General features: G+C 44.5%; 1 long non-coding RNA gene across 3 annotated transcripts; it reads left to right on the top strand.

Moving 5' to 3' along the window:
- The first annotated feature begins 895 nt into the window (after positions 1 to 895).
- On the top strand, positions 896 to 13,788 carry LOC142602731 (uncharacterized). Of its 3 annotated transcripts, XR_012836501.1 has the most exons (4): positions 896 to 1,028; positions 2,296 to 4,175; positions 11,339 to 11,556; positions 12,734 to 13,788. It is a non-coding gene; the product is annotated as an uncharacterized LOC142602731 (long non-coding RNA). The 3 variants fall into 3 exon arrangements; XR_012836500.1 differs by lacking the exon at positions 896 to 1,028 and having other exon boundaries at positions 1,970 to 4,175; XR_012836502.1 differs by lacking the exons at positions 896 to 1,028; positions 2,296 to 4,175 and adding an exon at positions 6,504 to 11,182.
- The last annotated feature ends 2,389 nt before the right edge of the window (positions 13,789 to 16,177 follow it).

Consider the following 16,177-nt stretch of genomic DNA (forward strand, 5'->3'; position numbering starts at 1 on the left):
TGGACAAGCGGGTTCTGGGAAGCCCTTGTGCTGCCCTGCTATCGGTTGTCAGAGGTTCCTGCTATCTGACTTGTAAAAGTTGGTCTTTTAGTTCAGATTTAAAAACTGGATCTTCCTGGAAATCCCTATCTCTGCTTCTTACTTGTCTCCTGTCACCCATATCTGCCCCACAGCCTGCAACTTCTGGGTCTTCGTATATAGACCTAATGTAGAATGTTCATCTCTGCCAGAGATGCTTCCTTTCTGCTGAGACATCCCAAGCTTTCAGTTGGATAGAAAGGACAGATTGGAGACAGTTACCCATATGGGAAATGATGACATCCCATTTGTCAACTCCCATGCTGGTAACCTTCTTCCCATCCTCTCCACCTGCCTAGCAACACCATAACATCCAAACATAAGGCAATTTGCCAAGAGCATCTGACTTGCTCCTCAGTCAGGCAGTATGCCTGTTCTGGCGCCCATCCTCCCCATCCTTGTTCCAGCACGTCATGCTCAAACTCTTTGCTCTTGCCTCCCATTTCACTCCTGTCTCGCTTTGTCTCCGGCACCTTCTGGTCCACTCACAGCCGCAGCTGCCCCTACCCATTTTTTCCACCCTGAGATCCCGATTACATCTCCTCTGAACCCTACAGGCAGAGTTGACTCCATAGTGCTTTCTTCAGAGACCCACCTCTGCTTTCAGGGTTCACCAATAAACAGTGTTTCTTGAAAGCTCTCCCTGACCAGCTGGGGATGGGAGCCTGAGTCTTCCACTGCAGGCTCTTTTCCGGCTTGTGTGATGAGAACTTACACTTCGGTGTGGCAGAGTGTGCCTGATGTGCACACACCGAGTCCCAAATGCTTGGGGAGACTATCATGGGAGCTGAAAATAGGAGACCTTTTGCTCCCAGTCTCTAGTTCACTTTCCTCCCACATGAGCACTGAAGTTCTTTTCTTCCACCTGAATAGACAGATCCTGATTCAGAGCCTACTTCTGGCCTGCTGTGAGCCTCCTCTTCCTGGAGAAGATGATCTGTGTCTCAGATGTAAGTAATGCACGTTGTACATTCAGCAAGTAATTCTTTACTAGTCGCTTGTGTCAGGTCCGAGGGAAGGTAACACCACGGATTTTGAAAGGTTCAGAAGCCAATATGGGTCCCAAACTGGGCGTCTAATTTGATAGAACTGCATTTACTCTTAAGAACAAAGGTGCGTGTTTATCTGAGCGCAAGTGGAGGGCTCTTCTTGCGGGGAGACCAGTGCCCCGTTGCATTGCCCTGCCTGTTTCCACTCGCTGCCCGGGGAGCTGGAGGGCCTTCCCTTGGAGCAGTAGCAATGCATTTACCTCCCTTTCTACAGGACTGGGTGATGAATATTAAGATGACAAAATTAACTTGTTTTCTGTGCATTCTGCTCTCCTGACAAGAAAATCCTGCTACAAACCCCTGCGCAGGGAGTCTAACAGTGCTGAATTGGACCCTCGCTGTGAGGGGATTATATATTCTGATTGGGGCTGCGTTTGCAATTATTTTCTCTGCCACACCAAAGACCTTTACCGCAGACCTGCAAACCAGTTATAGGAACATGAAATGCTTTGACTTCTTCACTAGGGAAACATTAATCCAATCACAGGTTATGTCCATTACAGACTATGGCAATATTGTATACAGGAATTCCCAGGAGAAGGTTCTACAAAAATTGGAATCTCTCTATAACCATGTTATGAGATTTACTGGTGTGGATAAAATGGGCAGAGTTAAAATTACCAGGCTGGCTATCTCTAAAAGACAGGTGAAGTCTGCTGGCTATCATTACTTCATAATATTACAAATGGAAAAGCCCTGAAGTAATTGAATAACACATCTGCTGAAAAAACCTTGTGAACTGCCATAACCTAAAGATAGACTGCAAGGAAACAATGTACGTACAGCACCCGGTTAAAAGGAAAAAAGATGCTTTCCTTACCTGGTGCAGGAAGATATTGCAAATGCAGATACAGAGTCTCTCTTTGCCTCCTAGATTATATGTGTGTGTGTGCTTTATATATATGTGTGTGTGTTTGTGTTTGTCTAGCTCTTTTCATATAAAATAAGTTAAACCAGTTTCCTTGGGAGCCTGAGGCATGGTGCTGGATGGCAACGATTCATAAGCAGAGCTCACTGCCTTTCCTTTTTTACTGGAGGTTGCTAAAAACATTTGACATGGCTTGCAAAGGAGCTGATTTCTGTCCCCTTAAAGTGTCTCCATCCCTGTGCAGAAAAAAGATTTCAAAGCGCTTTGCAAGAGTTGATTATGGTTTTCGCTCTGCTTTAGTACCAGCATTCAGTGGTCCACAGCCACGGTTTAATAGCAGAGAGCAACTTCGCTGGGTTGCTGCAAGCCCAGGGCTACAGGGGAGATGTGTAGTGATGCAGCTGCTGCAGCCATGGCCAGGAGCAGTCTGTCCGTGTAAGTCAGTGTGTCCTGCACGCACTGTTCAGAGGGGCAGGATGGCCCACAGCCTGCCGACCGCCTCAGTATCGCCCTGTAAATGCAGCCAGGTCACCTCCAGGCTGGGAGGAGCCAGGCTTCCTGGAGCCACACGCTCCAGACCCCGCAGAGCTGACCAGCCGTCATCCCATCCGTTCTCTGGAGGTAAGTGCACTACAGGCTGCACATCTGTGGTGCTTGAGAGGGGGTTTCAGATCAGATACGATAGAGCCTTCTGTGGTTCTGCCTGGGCATGGAGGAGCACCTCTCATTACTCATGTTCTTCCCCATCTGGTAGCTCTGAGCAGAGATCCAAGGGCACCTGACGTGAACTGCATTGCAGCAGCATGGCAGTCAGGGGTTGTCATAGCTGGTTAATGCAGGGCGGTGTGATTTATTTCCTGCTTCATGCACCTCTCCATGGCAGACTAGCACACATGGAAGGAAGATACGCTTTTGAGAGAGCGAGTCTGGAGGGGTTTGAATCCTCTAGTGGAAGGAACACAGGGAAGGCTGAGAGCATGACTACTGATGGGCAAGGTATACGAAAGAACTTTGAAATCAGAGTCTTTTTTTTTTTTTTTTTCCTTCATGAAGTTGTTCATTAAAGAAGTTATTTATCATTGAAAATGCTAAAAAACATTCCATATTTACAAAATATGCTGCTTTTCCAGCAAGGCTTGAAATTTACTGTCTGGAAGCAGTGGGAACAGAAACCATCCAACTCTAACTTAAGCTGCAGTATCAATAGCCTGGGTCTATGAAGGAAGATGTTCTTACCAGCTAGCGTTTGGAAGAAAAATAAAGCACTAGAGCAAGTTTTGCCATTCGGGACAAAGTCTTTCTCACAGTTATAAGGGAGCCAATATCTTACTGTGATCCCCTGTTACATACACAAAATAATACTGAGTATAAAGAGTCCCCTGTTCATTTTGCACGTTTAGGGCTGTTACCCCTGGTACTTTCAGCCAAAGCAGCCTGAACAAATGCTGAGGATTTGTAGACTTTTCCTTCCGTGCTGGGTGAAGATAAGAGGTTTTTTGGGTTTGCCCCCAGTGTGTACCACTAAGATTGTTCTGTAGCATTTATGACCCATTTTAAGGCTGGTCTTAAATTTCTAGAGGTGTAATTTTTTTATGTCCCAAGTGTTACCCATGTTGTGTGATGCAGTTGCGAGACGCCCCTTTACAGAGCTGTGCTGCCATAAATGACGGGGCCGTTTGCTGGTGTCTGCAGTGCTGAACGCAGAGCGCGGTCCTGCAGGGAGACGGTGTGCTCTTGGTGGGGAAGTTGGTTTCAGGCAAATCCACATTGTGCTTAGCACTTCAATTTCTTTCTTCCTGAAGGCAGATTCCTTTTCCCTCTTGGTCGGTCACAGCCCTGTCACACTCCCAAAGAGTTCGAGCAGCTGATCCTGAGTCACCAAGTGGGAAAAGCACAGCACATCCGGGGAGGCTTGACTAAGTAGGAGGAAGAGTGGAGAAAAAAAAGATGGAGAAGCACGATTTAACTTTAGCTCAGGAAACTGGTTAGAGGACAGAGGTGCTCTTTAGCATGGGAGTGGCTCTTGTGGTTCAGCACTGAGGGCTGGGTGAAACCTTTGGTCCTTTTAGGTGAAGAAGAGTTTTGCTATTCTTCTAAATAAAGCCAGGACTTCACCCTGGAAATCTTGAATACAACTCTCAGCTCTTCCATGGATCTGATGTTGCAAGTTTTAGGATAAGGTGAGGAATATTTATTTCTGTGATTGATCTCTACCATCCAAAACCCCATGGTATTTCTACCTCATACTAATGTTGCTTTATATACCTTTTTTCCATGTGAGAGAATGCTCATTTCTCACATGGTGGCCCCAGAGTCGGGCAGCTGAAGTGAGCTGAAGCAGGACAGAAGTGGGTCAGAGAGCCAGCGCGGGAAGTGAATGAGACTCCACGGCCGAGCCACGGCAGCCAGCTGAGTGACAGCAGTGGGTGCTTGGCTAAAGGGTCACAGATGGTCCCAAGGCACTCTTGAGAGAGAGTAAACAGTAATTAATAATGGCTGTTAAATGCAGGTATTTCATAACTCTCAACCTTGAAGAAATGAGGAGAAGGGTTTTTGTAAAATACTTCCTTTCCTCTCACTCTCGGATGTTCGGTACACCCTCCTCCTGAACCTGGCTGCCGCTCAGCGAAGCTGAGATTTCTCAAACCATACATCTGAGGATTTCTAACTGAACCAGCTGTAAACATCACAGTCCCCAGGCTATTAGTTAGTTCCATGCCCACGATACAATCAGGGGATCTGTGAGATGACAGAGATAGTGTGGAAAGCCACACAGAGAAGAACCCCAGAAACCCCCCTGCCACTTGCTGTAATCAGTGTGGGTGCCACCTTTTGGGGTTAATCTTGTTCGCCCAGGACAACCTCCGGATATCTTTGATGACAAATCAAGATTTCCTAAGCTTCCTTGCTTAACTTCTTCATCCTTTCACACTTAACTACATCTGTGCAACCCATAAACAAAAAGCTAAAAAGAACATATTTCATTTAGGCATTGCAGATAGGTACGGAGATGGTTAGCTGGAGTATTTCTGCCACGAATGTCCTGCCTCCTGATACAGCAGAGGTGCAAGACATAATAGAGACAGTATGATGGTACAAAAAAAATGGTCACAGCCAAGTTTTTCCTTCAACCTTCAGCCATGTGGCACTTGAATGAAACTGTTCTCTGCTATTTAAAAATAGCCAGTGCTATTTTTAAACAATTTAAACAACAAATTTCAAATCTGTAACCGGATTTAGAACAGCTTGTCAATAGGTTGGAAAAAAATCTCTAATATTCATTGATTTAGAAAATGGTGGCTGTCTGGACTGTGTGGGGCCAGAGGTGGAAACTCAAGCCCTGTTTTGATCTAGGGTACCATGTAGTATGGGACACACCAGGTTAACAGGAGGGCACATTCGTGGAAGGGGAACCTATATTTGGAAATAATCAAGGGCCATCAGAGCAACTAGTGATGGGCAGGGTAAACTCGCCTGAATTTTGTTCCAACCTCCTCACCCTTTCAGTATCCAGACGCCTGCAGTTTGGATAAACACGTTGGTACTCCAGGTTGTAGGAGTAGGTCAAGTCAAAACACTGGACTTGACCAAAGGCTCAACTGAGAGGGACAGAGATGCGCATTGCTGCTTCTCTGACGTGAGGTTATCAGCACGTTTGGGGTCAGTGTCCTGGCTGCATGTTTCCATGATACGGAGGAGGTGCCTGGGGGTAGCAACGACCCTCAGCCATTTTTGTAATCCCTTACTTTATATGCATGTAGGCCAAAATCCTTTGTATTGTGAGACCCCTGGGTGAACAGCTATACGTAAGTTCATACAGACAATAATGGTCACAGGCATATGTGTCAGCAGTGGTACAGAACAGCCTTGTGCTTCTGTACTTGAAAAGGAGAAGCATATCCAACATATTCAGCCCTTGGCAGCCCCAGATCATTTCCTTGTGCCATTGGGAAGCTGCGAGTGCTGCGTGTTGCTGGAGATGGGATTAATCCGCAGAGCTAAACACCACTAACCCCTTGTTACTGCCCACCACAAACTTAACCAAACCTAACAGAAAGAAGCAAGCAGTCCCTGGTGTAACCACGGATGGTATTTTGTGATTCTAAGATAGCCTGGCGTAGCCCACGTGCACCACGCGCCCGGGCAGGGACAGAGCTGCTCACCATGAACCGGGTATGTGCCAATCTCGTCTGGGCCAGTTCTGGCCTCAGACAAGCAGTCCAGTCCCAAACCAAGCCAGGAGGCTAATCATTCATCAGCACAACTGCACTGGTGCCAGTGCAGAGTAGCAGGAAAGAGTCTATCCCCATGTACTTTTAAATCATCAAGCTAATAAGTACCCTGGATGATAAGATGTAATCTTTTAAATGCAGTATGGATTTCTTCCCTGAATTATGCATGATAACATCTTTAGGCATGAGCTTTTTTTTTTTCCCTGAAGGAGCTGTCTTTTGGTGGTGGTGGCAGTAATCGCTGTGTTTTACAACTCCGCAGGCCAGCCCGGGGAAGGGTCCCTATTGCTAGACAATCTCTGCTGACTTCCCAAGGATGGTGCCAGAGCACCTCCAGGAGATGTGAGGCTGTTAACTCACTGCTTCAACAAGCTCCAACTGGTCTCCAAGCAAAAGTGGCCAAATCTCACATTGAGAGAGATGAAAAGGGAATGGATACCTAGACTTTCAAAGGTGACCAAACAAATTCAGATCAAATCTGGTCACATGCAGGCCCCACCTGGGGCTCTCTGGTTACTCAGGAACGTATGTGGACCACACGTTATACACAAGGCAATAGGCATCAATTGAAACAAACACATGAAATTCCATCTGATCACAAGAAAATACTTGTTAACTCTGAGAGTGGTCAAAAACTGGACCAGAGTTCCCAGAGAGCTTGTGGAGTCTCCATCCCTGCAGAAATTCAAAACCCAGCTGGACATAGACCTGGGCAACCTGCTGTAGTTAACCTGGCCTGAGCAGAGGGGATGGACCAGATGATCTCATGATCCTTTTCAACACCATCCATTCTGTGATTCTGTTTCTTGTTTCTTATACCCATCTCTGACAATTTTACCGGTCACTTTGCAGCAAGCGGTGAAATAATATCAATATTTAGCTCTTTTGCAGCATTTTTCATTGCTTGATCTGCAATGCCTCGAATGAGGTTTGTATTTCATCATCGCTTTTTAACAGCTAGGGGAATAGGGGCAGTCAGAAAACAAGTGCTTTGCTGAAAGCCATTCAGGAAGATAGGGGCAGAGGGACCAAATCTCCTGAGTGTCACCTCCCATTCCCAGACCAGCACTGCAACTGCGACGTCTGTGCAAGTGGTATTTCGAGAGAGATGGCTGGTGCATCCAGCACCCAGTGACAGCAGAGGCCGAAGGTGCTGGATGCAGCGCTCTATCCACGGACGCAGCCCTTGGACTGTAAATCACAGCAAAGGAGAAATGCATCAGTGCTTTGCCAGAGAGACAACGGTGCAGGCAGCTCTGCTCCGGTGAGCTCAGCTGAACCACAAACAAGCAAGCTGGTGCTTTAATGAAGGTGTATTCGCAGCTGGTAAAAACAGCCTTTACCCACCAGTGCTTCAAACTACAGGTCTAGTTTCTGTATAGCACATGATTTTATTTTATTTTTTTTCCACTGCTCCTACTGCAAGTCTCAGATTTGGCCAAGTTGCAACGCATAACAACAGAAACATTCTTTCTTAATAGTAATATTATTACCAGTCCTTAGAGATTGATGTTTCTAATATCATAAAAATTCCTTAACTAAAGCTCACATTGCTGTGATTTTGCATCTCAATGCATTTTGATCTATTGACAACTACACCTTTATGAAAAAAATAATGTTCTGATTTTTCTCATGAATATTGAGAATCAGAGAGAAGAGCAGATGTGTGTGCACGTCTACAGGCACGTGAGCACAGAGCCCCCACTTTAAGTACTTGCTTAAATCCCAAATCCTGACAAATAGGAATGATCTGCTTGTTACTCTTTTGGCGAGCTGAATAAATACATGGAGTGTGTTTGTACGGAATAGAGGAAGCAAGCAATGGCCATTTATGGATGATCAATCACAGCCATGTATTCTTTATTTTCTATTTATGGGTGGTACGGTGGGCTGAATTTTAATCAGCTCTTGCTATGGTGGGTTTTCATGTTTCGGCTTTCAGCAGTTAACACTTTCGAGATTTCAGAAAACGAAATGAGTAGAATGGCTATGGATTGGGGTCACACTCCTGTTTTAGCGATACCTTTGCTTACTGCCTGCAGAGAAGGAACAAAATAACATCTCACGAGTGTGGGCTTCTTGGGAAGGCAACTTGGAAATGGGTGCAGTTAATGATAAGATCACGTAACAGTCAGTAGAACAATGAGCCGCGTTCAACTAAAACCAGCTCTGAAGCCACATTTCCACTGTGTCTACCTAACAGTTATTAAAACTAATGCAAAACAGGGAACAAAATGCTACCATTGGCATGCAGGGAACATTCCTGTTCGGAGGCGCTTTGCAGCTGTTCCAGTGGGATAGTGGTAAGCAAGTGGAAAGGGAGGCTCCGGTCTTGTGCCCCGCTCCATCAGTGATTCCTCCAACAGCAGGAACATCTGCAAATGGACACGGGGGTTTAACGTTGTCCGAAATCGTTACTCAGTAGATGAAGCTGGCTTTTCTTAATGGTCAGAACTGGGAGCTACCGCTGCCTGGAGGGGGAACACTGCCCAACCTGGCCTCTGACTCTGGGACAGTTGTAGCTCAAAAGATTGGCAGAGCAAGTGCTGTAAGATTCCAGGCAGAGCTCAGCAAGGCTCATTTAAGGATTATTGCAGGAAAGGCTCCTTCGTTCTTCCTTGTTTTTTTAACTTAAATATGCAGTGCGGCAGAACGCTCTTTGGCAGAGACACAATCTTCATCCCTTTGTTCAAGGAGTGAAGAATAATTAACAGAGCCCTTACCTCTTCTCCTTGGATGCTGCTCAGTTTGACCTTTACAGTACTAAAGTGGTATTAAGATAAGAATCATGTACTGTATCCTGACCTCAGTTACACCATGGTACATCTGCATTTGGAGTCAGACCACTAAAGTAATTAGAATTGACAGGGACTAAGACTGGTGCACACGGTATTTGGTATTTCTGGCATTTATATTCAAGGGAGTTGGTGGGATCCATTACATCACCCCACACCTGCCCTATGCACGCCACACACAATGTGTTTATTACGCATGGCACTAATCGCACAGCAGGCGATTAAAATGGAGAGCATTTTAAAAGTCAAATTGGCCTTTTACATCACGTAACTTGGGATGGGGGCCAGATTGCTTTGGATGATTTAGATACCTAACTCAATCAATGAGTATGAGACATCGAAATGCCTTTGGAAAAAAACCTGCAGTCCCTAATCTTTAAATTTCATCTTTAATTTTGGAGTGAAATTGGTGCTTAGAAAATATAGCTCAGGGAGGGCAGGGAAAGAAGAGCCCAGTGAGCAAAACTGAAATCTCGCTGAGCCAGGGACTGTCGTCAGCCGAAGAGGAGATGGGAAATTAGCACGCAGCTCAGGCTGGCTTGCTCGCAGGAATACCTTGACAAAATTGATGCAGGGAAATGACGCCATCCAGCCTCTAAAAACCTACAGTCCTTTAAAATGAGGGCTCTGGGTGACAGATACTTTTCCAGGCATTAAGACTCTGGGAGCCCAACCAAAGTACAAGATCAAGAAAGTAAATTTGGAGGAGTTACTTTATTACAGATAACGCTGCCTTTCCCAGATAGCCACGCTTCAGTTAAACCCACCGAACCAAGCGCCACGTTGCAATTCAGTCAGGAAAAGCAGCTTGCCCTAAGATATGATACAGGACAAGCAAAATTAATAATTTTGAGATGTATCATCATAGGAAGCATGCGAGGAACGTTTTTTCTCCTTTTTATTGGGACTCTTGAGATTTTCCTCCTGGGCTACTATTTAAAACTCAACTTTGTTCATGCCGCTTGGATCCAGTTTTCATAGCCCAACGTAAAAACAGACCTCGGAAGAGAAAGCAGCATTATATTCTGCCATACACAGCGGGTCAAGTGGAGAAGAGCCACTTCACCAATAGGTGTTACTCAACAATGGGAAGAATTTAAGTGATTTTCATGAAGTGAGGATTTAGCCCACAAAGGGGTTTGGGAACATGGAGACTTTAGAGATTTGGAGGCAAAATGATAGAGCTTGGCTTCCAAGTCAGCCTGAGACTGCAGAAACCCACTCTGAAATTACCCATTGACTTCAGGTTACCCTTTGTGTTGGGAAGGAGATGCTTTGGCTGTCTCTTCTGGGGCTGGGGTGGAAGATCTCAGTCTTCAGAGCTGCCAATATTCCAGCACTGGAGGTGGTGGTGTAAGTTGTGACAAATAAGAGGGGATTTACAGCGCAAAAAGTGCTGTGCAAGTACAGTGAGGGAGGTAATAGAGGGTTTCCTCCTGGATGCACAAACGCTTTTGGGGTTTCTCAGAGTCTTACTCGCTAGCCCAGTTTGAGAAGAGAACATTGCTTGTTTGGGCACATACGTCTGAGCGTTTGTGCAGTCTGGTGTTAACAAAAGATTTCTGTTGATTCCTAAGCACAGCCAGTGTGTCTTCTGCTACACCTAGAAAGTGCAAACAGCATGGAAATGAAGATCTGCTCCTCATGGGTAATAATTTGGCTTTTATGTAACATGCTGTAATGAAGATTATTAAAGCTGCCTTCACAATTTCCAAGTCCAATTCTTTTTTATTGTATTAGGAACTAAACTTTTAGATCCCACACGTGGCTTTGAAAAATCTCAGTTTCTAGTTCAGAAACACTACAACGATTTGTAACAACTTACTCCTTTCCATAGTCTTTGTCCACAAACAGACACAGATCGATGGAGTGGGACTCAAATGACGGATGCAGGCCAATGACCAACACTTCGTACCTTCCACGCCCTGGGACCACAACACAATGCCTGTGGGAACCGCAGCAGAGGATCCAGCTGGCAGAACATGCACAGGCCAGTCTTGCTGCATGAAAGCTTCATCCAGTTGCTCTTGTTACCCTGTGGCTTCCAGGCAATACCATGTTAGAGCAGTGATTTGCTCTTCAAGGGTTGGACCATGCAAGATGCAAAGCAAGCCAGCACAATTCCTCTTCAACACTGAGGCAAATGAATATTAAATTCAGGTGTGTATTTGATTGCCCAGCATGGGGGGCAGAAGGCTCAAAAACAGGAGATATTGGAGACGGCCATCAGAGCACCAACCTGGGTGGTGAGGATCCTTATAGTAATTTCCTTCTCTAACCTCTGAAGTAAATCTTTTTTTCCTTTTTCTTTTCTAGTTTCTATGTAGGTCAACGCTCAAAGATACAAAAACTAGTGACGAATGGACTAAAATTTGAGCTAGAGTCCAAGCCAACAGGTCAATGAAGAAATAGTTCAAGATGGCAGCATCATTCAATCACCCGTGCCCAAGTGTCAGCTGAAAGGGAGTCAGAGAAGGATTGTACCTTCAGTCTGCTGGGTGTTGTCCTCCATCAGGCCTTTGCAAGTCACGCTAGTAACTGTGGTCCCCAAGCCCCAACAGTTTAGAAGAGAAAGCTATTCCCAAGGCATCTTTTTGGAAGGAGCAAAGTTGCAGCTTTAGATTGATGCTCATTTGTATTTTGTGATCATAGCTAATTAAAAGAAATTAATAGAAACATAGCCAGATCCAAAAGTTTATTAGAAAATAAGCATTGTAGTTTAATTATGCCACTATGTTGTGTATGACACAAAGCCCACTGAAATCTGAATACTTGATGATCTCTGGAATTTGACTAAGAGCTCTTCGGCCTTAGGGAGAAACTTGACAATTACTAATCTACATATGCTGACAATCTCTACATATCAGGGGCCCCATGAGGGTCTTTAATTGCTCTGTAAACTTCAAACTGGAGTGTTCTTCAGTAGGAAAAAACAAGATGCTACATTCAAGCTAAAGAAGAGTGGTAGTTGACATGTTTATTAAATACCCCCAGGCCTCAAAGGACTGCAGGGTGGAAGGTTCTCTGGGTAGAAGTTATAAATGCAGCATCAGATTTATTCAAGACAGAACAATTATGTGTGAATGCTCAGGTGCAACTACGGCACGATGGATCCAGGAAAACTTTCTGCAAAAGCGTTTCTGCAATTCCAAACTGCGTTTCTATTCTCACACTCGCACAGCCCTTTTTGCCACGTTGGCCTGAGCTTTATCTCTGCGCACACAAAATGTCTGCATGATTTGAACAGAAGTGGGCAGTGGATATTATACTGTGCAGACCTGAGCTTTTTCACAAGCAAAATCTGTGATGTTTGACTCAGGGTTGTATAATTGTAGACATGAGTTCTGTCCATGTATCTGGCAGGGGAGGTACTTCTATCCTCCAAGTTACCTTCAATACAGGACCTGAATTTATGCCAGAAATTTTAGTAGGTCTGGCTCAAAATGTAGCTGCAGGAAAACTGATCGTTTCATAGGAGAACTGATAGCTTCGTATTCCTTCCCTTTAATTTACAGTTTGACACAAACTCACAGTCTGATGATTAAGGTTACTGGTGTGTTACGGACAGTGCAGGAGGTTATTCTGGCTCATTCTCCTCTCGCCGTACTGACTTAATGATGTCAGCTTTGATGTTTACCTTGTACATTGTCAACATAATCGCCAAGCAAATTGTGATTGCTTCATTTCTCATTTTATTTCTTTGTATTTCAGGAATGTCTGGAGTTATCCTCCCACTGCCGCAGGGGTTAACTACCCCTACTGAACTGGCCACGGCGCACGGAGAAAGAAATAACACTAACACCTCCAGAAGCCACCTGACACAGCAGCATCCGGCTTGGTGAGGGGTTTTACAAACTGCTTTATCATTTCTGGGGAGCAGAAGGACCAGACAGAGCTCGGACTGCACCCCACGGGATGCGCAGCACTCGCCGTTAGGGGAACACCTTGCCTTGGGATGAAGTTGATCAGGAAATAATTGGAAGGAATAAATCTGGAACCCTCCAGTGCCAGCTTCGTTCTGGGCTCTAACGACACAATCCAAACCTTTGAATTTGGGGAGGGAGAGTGTTATCGATGCAACACGTTAAACAACCTTAACACCAGTGAGCAATGGCACCACTCTAACACTTGTTTATTAGCAAAATGCATCTGATCTCAAAGGCCTGCATGACAAGTTCATTACATATCAATTTAATTAGCTGATTTACATTTAATTTACATTTCAATTAATGTCTTTAGCAACAAAACGTTGTCTTAATAGGGTAATTGCCTGTTAGGCAATATGTAAAAGAATAAATAGTCACATTCTGAGGAAGAATTCCTATTTTCAATTTTTTATTACCATAAATAACCTAAATAATTATTGCTCTTAAGGGGCCATGTCCCAGTTCCCTTCTGGGCCTAATTATAAAGACTTAGTACCTCATTAAGCAAAATGGTTTCGGAGTCAAAGAAAAGCATTACTCTAATCGTGACTCATTAGTTTCAACAAAAGAGGGGAAAACCGCAAAAGTCTGCACATTTCACCGTATTATTCTTGCGGTTCATAAGCAGCAGCACATTTGAGAAGGGGCTGTTACAGCTGTGTAGGCGTTTCTGTCACAAAGCCCTATTTTCAGAGGGGTTTTTTTGTGTAACTTTGGTCATTAAAAGAGAGTAACGTCTGACTTGAAAAGCTGGCACGCGCACCCCTGGCATGGAGCAAGAAGCTTGAGCAAACTTTTGGGTTTCTGCTCCCCGAGAACTCAACTTTTCCCCATGCAACCACACGCATTTGAGGCTGTTCTGTAAACAGACGCGTCTTTTAGGATTTGTTTGAATTCAGTGATGCTCTATCACAGGGCTGCTTCATTGTAACTAGAGACCAAAAATTGACTGCAGGCTCAGGTGTGACCAGACCACGACTTTAAGGCTCGTAGCGTTGGCTCCAGACCACTGTGGCAACGTGACGTAAAACACTGATGTCACATATGCTCACTTTGGTTTAAATTTGTTCAAAAAAAAAGGTGGAAAGGTTGGCAGGATGCTGGCGGGTTTTATGCTACATTAGGCATAGACCCTCTGTGCTAGGCTAACGTCAGACTGGATCGGCATCGTCTGTCCTTCAGCAGGCAGTGCAAAGCCAGTGTTAAGCTGGCACAAACTCTGTGGCAGGAGCTCGGGCTGATTTGATGTACGTGTCCGCGCTTTGTTTGGATGAAGTTTGTTCTGCTGGCGATCCAGTGGTGCAGAGATCCAGAACTGATGACTGGAACTAAGGCATTGATTGCATTTGCTTAAAATGATGTCATGTAAGCAAATAAAAAAAGGGACTGGTTAAGATTTTGTTTAGCAAATAATAAATTCATAATATTCTAGGAATATATAGAGCTTTTACAAAGTGTTTAACTAATGAGAAAACAACCTTTTCATGTAGTGTTAGTTTCCTCATTAACCTTTATTGATGATTCACGTGTAAAAGACACACAAACTCAAACACCATGCTATTCTTTCTTACATTGCAGATAAATCCAAAGCTAGAAATAGGAATTCTTATTGATAGTATTGTGCAGCTTGTAAGAATGCATAATAGGTACTTTTTCTTTTCTTTTTCTTTTTTTTTGTTACTGTCCTCATTTTACAAGTAGTTAAATTGGCAGCACAGAAATGTTAAGTGCCATTTTGTATCTCAGAGCTGCAAGGAGAACCCCCTACCCCCACAGCCCAGCCATCCTCTAACGTCTACAGAGGTCAGTGGTGGCTTTGGTGACTTTTGGAACACATCTTCAGTTGTCTTCAGACAACTCAAGCCTGTGACCACACCACAATACTGTGCCAGACTACCCGGTGCGGGTCACCCAGCTCCAGAGGCAATTCATCTGGACTGTGTGCCTGGGCAAACTTATTGCCAGACACTGTGCAAGTGCTAGTTCCTTAGTGCTTCATTTTCCTACAGTGGGGTGCCATATGTACATACCGTTAGGAAAGTGAAGAAGAAATCAGGGGGGAGTCACTTTCACTGGGATAAGGAAAACAGTGCTGTCCTTAGGATGAGAGAGAGAGAGAAGTTTCTGCTTCCAAAAACGTCTCATTACCTTCAGAAGTTAATTGCTTAGGGCTCAGACATATCTCCTGGTATTCTGCATTTTATTTTTTGCCCCTACACTTGATGAATCTGGAATTCTCTTCTGAGCTGCTAACTCAATTTTTGCTTTTTAAAGCTCATTTAAAACCTTTCCTACTTTCCTGTGTCTGTGATTAACACTAATCCACTCTACCCTTTCCTTTCCTACAGCTTCTTATATTCGCCCCTTGCTGCAGCCTGCAAGAATTCTAATTGGCATCTGCTCTTCTTTTTGGGTTTCCATTTTTTTCTTTCTTCCTGCTCCATTTTCTCTCTGGTGCTATCTGGGCTGCTCTATGCCATTCTGTTATACTTTCTAGCCCAGATCTGCCTAGTGCTGATGATTTTCTTTAGGAAAGACTCTAATAATAGCCACAATCCTGCCCCTTTACAAATCTTCTTTACAATGAAAAAAAAAAAAAAAAGTTCTGCCCTCCAGAGTGAATTCCACTGAAAACCAAAAGTTCTTGTTAAAAAAAAAATATATATATAAAAATCCCTCTCTGTTCCTGATGGATTGGAGAAATTTTAAAGGAGCAATGTTATAATTTATGGGGAATTTGAGCACAGATCTCAGAGCTCCCTATTAGACAGGGTGACTTCAGCTATTATTTAAAGAAAGCATTTCAGTTTTCATCTCTAAAACAACAACAAGCTACAATTTATAACAGGAAAACAAGCCAGCCAGAAAGTCCTTGAGGTTCTCTAGTGAATTCATTGTTGTCAATCAAATTAACATGGAAGATGCTCAAACACTGCTACTTTAATGGGCAGAGGGACAAAACTCCTGCCACGCTGGAGAGAGGCTTTTGAAAAACAAGCGACTAGATGCCATCTGAGTTGCATGAGGCCAACGGAAGCCAGAGCCTAGGACTATAATGGGATGTGATGGATTTTGAGCTTTAACTGCTGTTTCAGGTGGCCTATGCCAAAACCGTGATTTCTCAGCCCTCTATTCAGCTGCTGCCTCTGCCTGGCTGCCCAGAGGGGAAGCCGTTACCCCCGAAGCCTGGTGTCTGACGCTCGCTTCCTGGCCGTGCTCAGAAGCAGCT

Source organism: Balearica regulorum, chromosome 8 (genome assembly GCF_011004875.1).
Source record: "Balearica regulorum gibbericeps isolate bBalReg1 chromosome 8, bBalReg1.pri, whole genome shotgun sequence".
Taxonomy (NCBI): Eukaryota; Metazoa; Chordata; class Aves; order Gruiformes; family Gruidae; genus Balearica; species Balearica regulorum.